Here is a 14,118-nt window from a genome sequence, read left to right as displayed (position 1 = left end):
TCTGGTCCAGGATCCAGTTCTGGCTGTTGTTCTGGTTCGGGATCCAATTCTGGTTGGAATCTTTGACCTGGTTCAAGCTCTTGTTCTGGTTCATGGGTGCTTGCTGGTCTCATCATGATCTGGTCCTTCTCCCATTCCCCAGGCATGGCTCCATCCTCAGCATATTCTGAGTGTTTTCCCTAACGTCCTCAGGTCCTATCGTAGATGTTAAAGGTGGCAGTGTGTCCAAATCTCTGGGTACCAGGCCAGGTATGTCCTCCTCCTCATCTTCACTGTCGCTCTCATTATGGTTAGGTTGATGACCTCTCTCTTTGTGCTGCCTAGTACAAACAGATGTGCTCCTCCTCGCTTGGACTGGCTGCTGCACAAACTCCTGAGGATCTGCATGGAGGAAGTCACATGGCAGTAAGAGATTCCTGTGTAGTACTCTTGTCTTGTCTGCGCTCTTACAACATGTATTTTCTGTTCCCAATACGACCAAAATTTCCCTGGCCCACCACGCTCTGACAAATTTCGGACCAATACTGTGTCCCCAGGTTGCAGATTTGAAAATCTCACTTTACGGTCATACTGTCGTTTGCCATCCGTTGCTGACTTGGAGGTGTTCTTTAGAGCCAATGAATATGCTTCCTTCTTAGCAACTTTCCACTTGTCTGCATATTCTGTGTGGGTCACGTTAGCTTCCTCTAAAGAAAGTCCAAATATCAGATCCACTGGCAGGCGTGGTGACCTCCCAAACAGTAGGTAAAACGGTGAAAACCCAGTTGACTCACTCATGGTACAATTGTAGGCATGTACAACCTTGGGCACATACTCCGACCACTTAGATTTCTTTTCTTCAGGTAGTGTTCGTAGCATCGACAGCAATGTCTGGTTGAATCTCTCTGCTTTACCATTACACGGTGGGTGGTAGGGCGTGGTCCTTGAACGTATCATCCCACACAACTGCTGCAACTGGTGAAACAAATTGTTTTAAAATTCTCTTCCCTGATCGTGCAGAATACGGGCTGGCAATCCGAAGCGAAGTATGAAATGGTTGTAGAGCTTGTCGGCTGCTGTTCGGGCTGACTTATTCCTAGTGGGATACGCCTGCGCAAATCGTGTGAAGTGGTCAACAATGACCAGAATGTATTCGTACCCACCAGAGCTTCTTTCCTGGTGCAGGTAATCAATAGAAATTAACCTCAAAGGGTGTATTGGTGACAATAGGTTGGAGAGGAGCACGCGTAGAGAGATTTGGTCGCCTTTGCTTCAGACAACTGCACACCTTGGTCACAAAGTAAGTAATGTCTCGCTGCAAGTAGGGCCAGTAAAATCTTTCGCGGGCTAGCTGTAGTACTCTCTCTGCCCCCAAATGACCCATCTCTTGATGTAGCTCCTTGTAGACCAAGCGGTGAAATCTCTTTGGCAACACCAGCTGTAGATTCTGTCCACACTTCCTTCTCAAGAGCTCATCGCTTCCAATTTCCATCTTCGGCCATTCGTGTAGCAACTTTCTTGTACGGGGTAGCTCTCTAGGGATTTCATGGTTTGCTGGTTTGTGTCCATCGAGTTTGTATGTAATGACTCTGCCAATACTTGGGTCTTGTTTCTGAGCTGTCAGAATGACTTGAGGCTCGATTTGATGATAATTCCTGGAATCAAGAAGGTTAGAGTCAAGGTTCAACGCATCTGTACTATCACTGACTGCTGTTATCCAGACCGTATCACCGTTCTGAAGTGCCTTTACACCAGACAAAGTTGCACTGATCACATCCTGTGAAGTCTCTTGTGTACAGGTAGAAATGTACTGGTTGATGTCCAAAGGAATTCTTGACAAGGTGTCAGCATCTTTGTTTGCTTTACCAGGTCTGTACTTTATCTCAAAATTGTAATCAGCTAGCTCTGACACCCAGCGATGTCCAGTCGAATTAAGTTTCGCTGTCGATAAAACATACGCCAGGGGATTATTGTCCGTGTAAACTGTGAATGATGGTGCGTAGTACAGATAGTCCCTGAACTGTTCACAGATAGCCCATTTCAAAGAAAACTCTAACTTTCCAGAATAAAACTGATAATTTTTCTCTGCAGGAGTGAGTGTTCTAAATCCATATCCTATAACACGCATTTTACCAGACTGCCGCTAATAAAGCACTGCCCCCAGCCCTTCATTCGACGCATCTGTGTGTAGTACAAATGGGAGATCATAATCTGGATAACCAAGAATTGGCGGGTTAGCCAGACAGTCCACAAGTCTCTCTAATACTCCTGATGTTCTTGTGTCCAAACAATAACATGCCTGGATGACGCTTGCGTCTTATTTCCTTTCTGACTACGCCTCTCTGTTTGATTAGGATGCCTGCTAGTCTTAGCCCCAGGTGCTTTCAAGAGTTCGAAGAGAGGCTGTGCAATTCTGGAGAAGTTCTGTATGTATTTTCGGTAATACCCCAACAAGCCCAGGAGTTTTTTCACATCGCCAATAATTTTGGGGTTAGTCTCTTTGAGTGCAAAAACCCCCTTAACATTTGAAGGATCCACTCGATATCCGTCAGCAGAAACAATCCTCCCCAGGTAATTGACCTCCTTCTTGAAAATCTTGCATTTTCTGGCCTTTAGCTTTATTCCGTGTTCACATAGCCTCCTCAAAACTGTCCGAACATTTTCAATGTGCTACTCAAATGTTCTGCTGAAAACAATCACATCATCCAAATAAGGCACACAAATTTCATCTCTAAGTCCTTCCAAACAGTCCTCCATAAATCTTTGAAATTATCCAGGAGCATTTCTAAGACCGAATGGGATCCTCACCCACTCGTACAGGCCCCACGGTGTTAAAAATGCAGTCATGTGTTGACATTGAGGGCTGATAAATCCCTGGTGATAAGCATTTCCCTGGTCCAGAACAGAAAAAACCACTTGTTCCCTCCAAGATTCTCAATGGTCGTTTTGTAACCGAGAAAGCGGATGTCATTCTGGTACTGTTTGCCTGTTCAGCTCACGAAAGTCCACACACAGTCTTAAAGAACCGTCCTTTTTCCGCACACAAACTACTGGCGATGAGTAGGCTGAGCGTGACTTCCTCAGCATATTGCTTCACTTCTGGATACAAAGGCTTTGGAATAGCTGTATAGTTTTTCTGGACTGGACGATTATCGGACAGGTTAATTTTGAGTTGCAGACCTTCCGCGCTTCCTACATCATCATCATCTTTCGAAAAGGAATCTGGTTCCTCTTTAAGCATGTTCACTACTGCAATTTTCTGATCTTCTGTCAAATCTCCTAAATCAACATCTGGAGGTGGATTGCTAGTCTCACTTCGACATTCCTTCATTACAGTTGCATCTGATTGAAATCCGGGCTCTTCCCCCTCCTCTGATGATTTGTCACTATAAGGAACACAGTCTGCTGAACTTTCTTCGTCCTCTCTCTTTTTTACTTCTAATGGTGTTACAGATTTGACTAGCTGGAGCTTGCCTAGCACTGTCCTGTTTCTCAAGATGATGTCATGGTCTGTGGTATTTCTCACTTGAATTTTGACACGTGATGAAGCACCGCCAGCCTACCTTATCCATTGACAAATTTCAGCAAAAACTTTTGATGCATGTTCCCTTTACCGCATATTTCCCCGCTAGTTGGCGGTGCAAACTTAAATTAACAGATCCCCCCAACCATAATCCAGTTGACATGCTTGAACCCCCCACCCAAAATATCACTACTAACTCTGCTTACGCAGCCATCCTAGACCATTTCTTCCAACCACCTACATCTGAGACTAAAATTTTACGTTATGGCTTTACTAAAGAAAGCCTGAAAAATGTCTATATGATGCCTTTCTTAACAACGCGAGCGAGAAGTTAAATTACAAATGTTCCAGTATAAAATTATACACAACATCCTTCTAACGAGAATATTCCTGTTTCGTGCGAGGTTGTCTGAGTCCGATCTCTGCCGCGCTTGCTAGGCTGTGCTAGAAACGCTTCCGCACATGCGCTTCCTGTGTAATGTAGTCTCCGCCTTCTGGAATGCTTTCAAAATTTGGTGGTGTGAAAAAACTAATCAGACTTTCGAACTTAATGAACGTAATATACTATACGGTTGGTACAACAACACTTAGTACAAAGATCTCCTAAATTACGCTACACTTGTCGCTAAATACTATATTCTGCTGCTTTCAAGGAGAATCTAAAATACATTTTGACAGCTTTCCCCCTTTCTTAGGTATCAGAATTGAATCAAATTGCCATAAAAAATAAACAACTCGAAGAATTTAATAAGCAGTGGAAGAATTTCCTTTAACTTTTACGTATTTACGTTTAGATATCCTTGAATCTCGTTTTCTTTTTTTTTTGTTTCCCCCTGTTTTTTTCTTCTTTTCCTTTTAGCCCATACATTAATGTATATTTAAAATTACCGCTTTTCAATCGTTTCCTATGTTGTATCATTTGGTCCTTGTTATATGTGTATTTAATTTTTTTTGCTAACATTGATGTTATTTAAAACCGTTATATACTTTGTTTGTATTATTTTGAGTGTCAATAAAGTATTCATTAAAAAAAAAATAAAAATAAACAAATGAAGCATCGCCTCTGATAGTTACTAATGTTTCAGGGACCTCAAGTCCTGATGGCCATGGTGATTCAACATCTGGTTCAAACAATACTGGAAGTCTTGATTCAGTTGGGCCAGTTTTAACCGAACAAGTTACTGCTACTGTCTCATTCTTCCGAACTACCACATCCCTTTTTGTTACTTTAACACTACACAGTTCACTTGGGGTGTTTGTCCTAATGAGATCAACCAGAGCTTTAACATTCTCCTGCTTTGCATTTGGAAGGCTTGAGCTCAAGGCGTTGACCAAAGTCTCTTCACAATTGTTTGGTGGCTCACTAACAGGGTTTTCCACAATTTCTTCAATTACATTGTATCCAACAATAGGGTGATCCATAGCTTCTGTTGAGATCAGGAAGGGTACTGACATTCCAAGTTTGTCATCTGAGGTCATTAGTTTGAAAGAAACTTCAATCCATCCTTCATATGGGATTTCTGTACCATTAGCGGCTTTCAGATCAAGTCCTTTGTCATTAAGCAGTTCATCCATTTGAGCACTATCAGCGGTAGGCAGGTTCTCAGCAATCCAATCCTTGGAAACAATAGAAACTTGGGCACCAGTGTCCCATAATGCTTCAGTTTGAACATTGTTTATAACACACTGAACCATACATCTCTTCCCCACCAATTTTGCAACTTTAGCATGCTGGTTTGGTGTAAGGTGACTAACATACATGTCACTGTCTCTTTTCTCCTCGTTAGACAGGTACTTGATTGCACTACACGACTGCTTATGCTTAATCCAGTGGGCTCTTTGGCATTTCTGAGAACAGTAATGTACTGAATGACAATTGGAGCATTGCTTTAAAGATAATCATTTCCTGCCACAGTTAATACAAACATGGGACCTTTTAATTTGGTCATCAGCTACTCCCTGTCCCGCGGTGGTAGCCTCCTCCAGTTTCCCTGATTTGGTATGTTGGCTGCACCCCTGCGACATCCTCGTGCAAAATGGTCACTTGAACCACAGCGGAAACAGTGGTCACAGAACTCTTGGTTTGCTGTTTGGCATGCTGGGCAGACACGTCTCCTTTGGTTCTCAAATGGTTGGCTAGAGTGGACTCTGTCTCTCTCTTTGGTATTCTGGGAAGCCATGGCAAAGACAGCAATATTGGATTGCACAGCCTCAAGGGTGACCATTAATCTGTCAGGTCTGTCAGACTTCGCTTCCTTTTTTTGACCATGTTGATTTGTTCCATTAACTCTTCATCGGTAACATCTACTTTCTGGAGGAACGGCCGCAATTTATTACGGACAGATTCATCTTGTAAGCCAGTTTCAACAGCATGCAGAAACAAGGGGTGAACCAGAGATGATTCATATTTTACAGTACCACCCTCAGCTTGCGATGCAAAGAGAACCTGTTGTCTTAGATCAAGGGCCCTGATTAAGAAGTCTTGGGGAGTTTCCTTCGGTGATTGGCACATTGTTGTTAGTTCTTGGTACAGTTCAGTACCTGACTTCTGCTTGTAATGGGCTCTTAACATCTGCCTCAGTTTTGCTAAAGTAAGCTCTTTTATGGTTTTTAAGTATGATCTCAACTTCAAGCTGGGGCTAATAGCACGATCAATTATCAATTATCTCCCGTTCTTTATATCCTTTCTCAAGCCCTGCATCTATTTGGCGAATTAAACTAACGAAGGACAATCTGTCCTTTTGTTTCTCTCCTCCAATAACACCCACGATCTTAAAATCTCTCCTAAGAGCAGATTTTACATCAACGAGTGATACGTTCCTTTTTTTGGTGCATTTGTGTCCTTCTGCTTTACCAAAGTCTGCTCCATTTTCTTCTTGTACGATTCCATCATTTCCTCGAATTGTTTACATAGTGCTTCGTATTCCATTTTCGTTTTTACCGATTATTCTTTGTTTTGTCGTGTTTCTTCGATTGGCGGTGGCGTCCCAGCAATGAAATTCTTCAATTCCGTAAGATATTCAACTTTATTTTCCGTTTGTCCAAGCTCAACGTTTGCACGAACGATCCGCGACATGGCAAGCTTACTCTTTCCTTTGTATTCCTTTGATTCAAGACCCACATGCTCCGCTAACTGCTTCATATCCACGATCGGGAGCTTACAAATTCCTCCCTCAACTTGAAGTTGTAGTTCTTCGAGCTCTGAATCCATCATCTTTCTTCTTGTTATCACATAAGCGTGTGTTCCAGTGCAGTTAAAGGGAGCGTAAACCACTTACCGCCATTACTACGATCGGCTTTCCTTCACACAAAACAAACGCAAAACATCAATCTCCATTCAAAACAAACGCAGCACATCGGTCCTGGCATGGTCGCCAAATGTTGCCAGGCAGAAGAACAACAAGTCAATCCATTAATGTCCTTTATTTGGCTGTCTTGTGGAAGAAATAACCGATCACAAACACACTGAATTGATCGACCGAAAACAAATAAAGCTCAACTGGGTCAAACGACTATGTTCGAACTCTGATGCACCATGGCAATATATACCGAAATTACTCCTAGCTGGTGTTGGCGGCGCAGAACTGTTTAAATGTTATTATGATTATAAACTCCTTGACCTCGATAAGCATTTACCTGAATTCTAGAAACGAATTATTTATTACTGGCAGGATATTGCAGCAACCACGCCTATTAATAAAACTGAGGTACTTTCACAGATAATCTGGAACAACAGATTTATAACTGTGAATGGGAAAGTGTTACGGTACCCCCTTTGGTTTCGAGCAGGAATAAAGCAAATATCTGATCTTTGGGACTCCGGTGAAAATCACTTTCTTTCTTTTCATTCTTTTCGCAATAAATACAAAGTCAAATGTAACTTTTTGCAGTATTATATCAGGCCCCAGCTGCCTCAAATGCCTCAAAGTGTTCACTGTCTTGCAAGATAATATATGACATGCTGTTAGACCTTGAAAACCTACCCCCACCTACTTCTGAGAAAAAAACGTTTAGCATGCGGGGTCGAGAGGAAGGACCTAAATAAACTATACCTTTTACCATTCAGATCCACAAAAGAAATAAAATTAGCTATAGTGAAGAAATTCTACATGACACGAGCGTGAGACAAAGAAAAAAATCTGAGTCCCCGACGGGAATCGAACCCATGGCCTCCCAGAATACCGGTTGGGCGCTCTAACCAACTGAGCTACGTGAGACTCGCTGTGAGCTAGACCATTTACTAGGTTGATAAGTGACACCCGTCCTGCATACTGCTAGGATCAGCAATGTCGAAATCATCAATTTTGTAGTAAATAATAAAGATGGTAGATTTTAAGCTCGGTGATAAATAGTGAAGAAATTATTCTACATGACACGAGCGTGGGACAAAGAAAAAAATCTGAGTCCCCGACGGGAATCGAACCCATGGCCTCCCAGAATACCGGTTGGGCGCTCTAACCAACTTCGACATTGCTGATCCTAGCAGTATGCAGGACGCGTGTCACTTATCAACCTAGTAAATGGTCTAGCTCACAGCGAGTCTCACGTAGCTCAGTTGGTTAGAGCGCCCAACCGGTATTCTGGGAGGCCATGGGTTCGATTCCCGTCGGGGACTCAGATTTTTTTCTTTGTCCCACGCTCGTGTCATGTAGAATAATTTCTTCACTATTTATCACCGAGCTTAAAATCTACCATCTTTATTATTTACTACAAAATTAGCTATGTTCCAATACAAAATTATTCATCAAATCTTACCAACGAACAACCTGTTACACAAAATGAAAAACGTCGCCTCTCCTTTGTGCCCTTTTTGTCCTTCTGAGTGTCAAACCATATGGCATATGTTTGTTCACTGCCCGCAGGCGACCTCTTTTTGGAATCAATTCCAAGAGTGGTATTCGTTTTTAAGTAACACGAAATTGAGTCTTTCGGAGTTAGACGTCATGTTCGGAATTATTTGCAGTCACACTCACTGTTGAGCTCCCAACCATCTCATCATTTTAGGCAAGTATTTTATATATGTTAAAGCATTAAATACTATTAAGTTCCGGTTTCAAGATTTCGTCTCTCTTGTGCGGGACAAAATGAAACTAGAGAAATATATCGCAGCCACGTCTGATAAAGTGAAAGATTTTAACAATAAATGGCATTTTTTTTTTCAGTTTTCCCCTCTTTAATTACTTGCCTAATATCATAGGTGACAAATGGAACTGTAACAAGAAGGGTTGTCCGCCATTTGTGAACTCTTTAATTAGTGCGCAGGAACTGTTACAAGTCGGGTAATACGCCATTTCTAAACTCTTTATTGAGCGCACAGGAACTGTTAAAAGTAGAGTAATGCACCACATGTGAATTCGTTATTGAGCGCGCCGGAACTGTAAAGAGTAGGGTAATGCGCCCTTGTATTAATTTCACTTTGACATGCTCTCTCAGAACTGGAACGCACTGCGTACGGCTCCGTTCGGTACGGCATTGGTTCTGAAACACATCCCTTCCCCTTCCCCCTTTGTTTTTCAGTTCTTAATGTTTCGGGGCCTGTTATTTCTGTTGCATGTTGTCTGTAGTGGTTTCATTTCTGACATGGGCTGCCCATGCAAGGGAGTGTTTCAGTTTAGACTTGACCTGCTCTCTCAGAACAAAAACACACTGTGGGGAGGGGGGAATGTGTGTTACAGAACTGTCTCGGGTGTGGCTTTGGTTCTTAAAAACATCCCTCCCCTTCCCCCTTTGTGTTTCAGTTCCTAATTTGGTAGTGCCTGTTAATTCTGTTGCACGTTGTCTTTAGTGTTTTTCTTTTCTGACATGGGCTGCCCATGTCAGTTGTGAATCACACTGTGGCTGCGTGTTTCAGTTTCGACTTGACCTGCCCTGTCAGAACTGAAACACACTGGGGGGAGGAGGGCATGTGTGTTTCAGAACTGAATCGCGTTCGGCTCGGTTCGGTGTGGCATGGTTCTGAAACATTCCTTTTCCCCTTTGTGTTTCAGTTGTGATTGGTGGGCCTGTTAATTACACGTTGTTTGTGTGTTTTTCTTTTCTGCATGGGCTTTCCATGTCAGTTGTGAATCACACTGTGGCTGCGTGTTTCAGTTTCGACTTGACCTGCTCTCTCAGAACTGAAACACACTGGGGGAGGGGAGGCATGTGTGTTTCAGAACTGAATCGTGTTCTCCTCGGTTCTGCGGCTCACATCCCTCCCCTTCCTCCTATGTTTTCAGTTCTTGTGGTGGGCCTGTTATTCTGTTGCCGTTGTCTGTGGGTTTTTCATTTCTGCATGGGCTGCCCTGTCAGTGTGTCACACTGTGGCTGCGTGTTTCAGGTTCGACTTGACCTGCTCTCTCAGAACTGAAACACACTGGGGGAGGAGGGCATGTGTGTTTCAGAACTGACTCGCGTTCGGCTCGGTTCGGTGTGGCATGGTTCTGAATATGGTGCTCGATATACCGTCAGTACCTTCCAACCAACCTCAGCTGTCTTAGCTACTGTTCTTTGAACGTGACACTGGTCTATGGGTGTCAATAAACGGTCCGCAATGCGATCATGTCTGAGCTAGTTTGTGTTATTCAGTTAGTTGGTTCTGAAACACATCTCTCCTCCCCACTTTTTGTTTCAGAAAGGAAAATATGATTATAAAATGGATATATCATCCTTCTGTGTTTTAGCCCTTGCTTTTGCCTTTGTTTCTGAGAAAACTTCTTTAATTGCTATTAAAATGTTCAACATAATGTTCGCTAAGGGGATAAAATGTTTAAAAAGTTCAGAGGCTGTAATATATACAAGTTGAAAGAAAATAATAAAAAACCGAACGTTTTCGACTAATGTTTTGTTAAACTCAACGTCTTTATTCACGGCTTCTGTGTACCATCTTTCTCTCTGTGCTGACTTACAACTTTGCACCACCATCGTCACGTCCTCCTGTGGGTACCCCGGGGGTCTTCAGTCGTTTTTCGGTTTCCGTCTCCCCTGCGGGTGTCGGGCTGTACTTCTCCCCCTTGTCCTCTTCGGACACACTCATTTGGCTTCTCAGGCGTCTGTTTCACTTACATGTTTTTTCATTCTTCTCCCCACCATCACACTTCTTATCACTTGTGGGCTGTTATTCTACTTCTCTTTCCTGTCCGTCTCTCACTCTCTCTCTCTTTCCGTTCCACATTTCCCTCCAGGTAACTTCTTAACTTCCACGCCATTTCCCACATTTCTTCCACTTCTCCTACTTTTTGGCTTCTTCTTCCCTTTTCTCCGTCACTTCGTCTCTTCTTCCTTCCTATTTCTCTCCTTCCTCTCCTTTCTTCTCTCTCGCTTCTTCTTCATCAGGTAGTTGTTGTATCTCCATGCGATGCAGGTGTTTGCGATATCTCTTTCTCACTCACTCCGTCAGTCTTTTCCCTTCTTGTGTGTTCATTCGTGTTCTCTTCCTACTCTTCTCTCTCTCCCCACCACCTCTCCTCCCTCTTTCCCTTTCCCCTTTATCTGACTTCTCTTCCATTCATCCCCTAGTTGTTTGTCTTTGTTCTCCTTCTTCTCTTCTCTCAATTTTTTCGTTGTCTCCTTTCCACAACCTCTCATTTCTCCTACTTTGCTTCTTTTCAGCTTTTCTCTAGTAACATCACATCACAGGTTCTTTCTTTTCCCTTCCCTCTTTCGTGGCCACTCGTCCAATTTTACGTGTGGTTCTCTCTCCTCCCTCTTTCGCACCTCTTCCTTCCTCTCCTCTTCCTTCATTCGTGTCTCAGCTATCTTTTCTCTCTTTCTCCTTTCCATGTGCAGTACTTGCTTTTCCATCTCTCCACCTACTCTCTCTTATCTCTTCTGGGTCTCTCGCCTCTCTCTCCTCTCTTTTCTTCCCCTCTCTCCTTTCATCTTCCTCTCCACTCATTCTCCTCCTCTCCCTCCACTCTCCTTTCCTGCAGCTTCTCTTCCTTACTGCTCTCCTCCTCTTTCTCTTCCTTTTTTTGTTTCTCAGGTCCATTTGTCCATTCCACCATCCACTTCTCGCTTTCACTTCTCCACTTCCAATCTCAGATCCTCCTCGTCCACTATCCCTTCCTTCTCTCTCCTTCCTTTCTTCTCCTCTTCCAGTGCTCACACTTCTTCCCCTCTCTTTCTTCTCCACTCTCTCTCCACTCTCTGTTCTTCTCGTCCTTCCTTGTCCTCTCCTCCTGCTCTCCACTTTCCTCTTCCTCTCTCGCCTCTCTCCATTGCTCCTCTCCCCATCTTCCCCTTCTGCTCCTCCTCCTCCCCTTCCTGTCTCCCCTCTCCTCTCTCTTTCTCCCTCCTCCTGTCCCTTTCTCCCTCTTTCTTTCTTCTTCCTCCTCTTTTCCTCCCTCCTCTCTCTCTCCCTCTCTCTCTCTTCTCTTCCCCCCCCCTCTCTCCTCTCCCTCCTCTCTTCCTTCCCTCCCGTCTCTCCCTTCCTCTCCTCCTCTCTCACTCTTCTCTCCTTTTCACCCCTTCTCTCCCTCCTCCTTCTCTCTTCTCTCCTCTCTCCCTCTCCCTCTTCTCTCTTCCTTTCTCCCCTCTCCCTCTCCCCCTTCTCTCTCTTCTCCCTCCCCCCCCTCCTCCTTTCTCTCTTCTGTCCTCCCCTCCCCCCCTTCTCCCTCCCCTCTCCCCCCCTCCCCCTCCCTCCCCCCTCCTCCCCCCCCCCCCCCCTCCCCCCCCCCCCTCCCCCCCCCCCCCCCCCCCCCCCCCCCCCCCCCCCGCCGGGGCCCCCAGGCAGGACCGAGTGCACTGGCTTGAAGTCATCATCAGGGTTGATGTGTTTGCTGCGTAGTTTCGTATTGCCCCACTAGCTGCCACCTTGTTGTTGTTGTTGAAATTGTTTTGGCAAGTTCAGAATAAGAGGATCTGCTCATGCGCGTTAGAGGCACCAGCTGGCTAGCGCCCCGATGTTTACTTTGCAAGTTGTAAGAACATCGCTCAATTTACTTACAGAGAATGCATTATGGGAAGTTGCACCCCCACCCCACCGCCCTCCTCCTCCTTAATAATGAGAACATTGTTTTAATCGAAATCAAACTTTTCATTATTAAACTTGGCTCTCTTCTTTATATTTCACCCAACATTTACAGGAATGCTTTAACACTGTCAACATATCCTTTTTAGAACAACCCAGTGACAGACTACAAGGAAAGCAAGCGCGGTCTAAGTTTCGTTAGACTGCCTTGAGAACGTGTGCAGGGAAAATTACCGAAATCTCACACAAAAACTTAAAGTGAACTACTTATTATTGAACTTTATGTTAAATAAATCGGCCTCTAATTATGCTAGAAAGATTGAACGACTCGCTCTCGGTTTCTACCAGCTTTTGAAAGCTGACGTCGGGGCTTCGCCCCTTGCCAACTATCAGCCGATAGAAACCTTGAGCTAACCGTCTACATAGTTATTAAGTAGCATGTACAAGAGTTCAACACGGGAAAGTTTTTTTCGGGCAGATTTATGCAGAAGTGATATGATATCGTAGTAAGGATGAATGTATGAATTAGAGTGGATCGATCAGCTTACTGCTTCCAGCTGCCTTTTGCTCTTATCAATCACCTTACAGCAGGCAGGAGATCGACACTTTCAAATCGAATCAAATCAAGTTTTATTTATACACGTAACACTTAGGAGTACATGAGATCTCGTTAGAACGTGTACGTGTGTCTAAAAACAATCAATCTATTAAAAAAGAAAAAAACATATATTTCAAAGTCAAAAACGTTAAAAATTATTATACTATGTCTACATGTCGTGTAGCGAGTAGACATGATCAGTATATAACAATTATTCGCCCTGGGCGAAGTGAATATTTTTTAATAGTTACTAAGATGAAGTTAATATCCCACTCACCTAAATGCTTGTGTGTATTGAGAAATCAAATCACTCGTGGGGTATTTTTTTAACTTAAAAAGGTCATCTTCCCCCTGGATTTCACTAAAGATGAGCTTGTTAATCTAAATTCCCTAAATAATGTTCCCTAAATACTGTTAAGGGAGACGACTGTATACTTGTCGGTCTTAATAAACTGAGCTAAATAAGGTGGCCATGGAGACATGATGAAACAATCTTTATCTGAGCAGACAGCTGAGACCTGTCATACAGAGTAAGAGTACTTTTAGCTAAAATTCGGCAATCAATTTGACATATTTTTGAAGGGAGTACAAAAGCAATAGCTTAACTTAATTACAAACGACGACTGATAAGGCATTGGTGGTTTAAAGAGGTGCCTGCTGTTCTGCTGTTCTCCGATGTGCGACAAAATAGTAAACTTTATCGGGTACATTAGGATTCACTTCATTAATATCTTAATCAGGCTCATGAACAACATGTTTAAAAACTGAAAAAGTTATCACTTATTTAAATATCTTGCAAACGGTCTAAATATATTTTGTCTATAACTTTCTGCCTAAATTAAAGCTGAAAACTAGCAATAACATGTAAAAACCATTTAATTCATGTACTCAGAAACTAAACAAAATTTTTTCGATTGAGTATTTAAAGTGAGTATTGTTTTTATTTCCTGTATCAAAGCTTATTCTTTATGCATTATACTCACAGTGATTCTTTCATCAATGGGCTAATGTACCACAACATTATGTGATAATAGGTTTTTTGCCTAGGGAAGTACTTTTGTAAAACCT

General features: G+C 43.1%; 1 protein-coding gene across 1 annotated transcript in view; it reads left to right on the top strand.

Moving 5' to 3' along the window:
- The window catches only part of LOC144659493 (meiosis-specific protein MEI4-like), a 221,261-nt gene that overhangs the window by 3,843 nt on the left and 203,300 nt on the right, over positions 1 to 14,118 (top strand). The window lies entirely within an intron of this gene.

Source organism: Oculina patagonica, chromosome 7 (genome assembly GCF_052425735.1).
Source record: "Oculina patagonica isolate OP01 chromosome 7, crgOcupat, whole genome shotgun sequence".
Taxonomy (NCBI): Eukaryota; Metazoa; Cnidaria; class Anthozoa; order Scleractinia; family Oculinidae; genus Oculina; species Oculina patagonica.
Note: the sequence above shows the minus strand (reverse complement) of the source record. Positions and strands in the feature narration are given on the sequence as shown.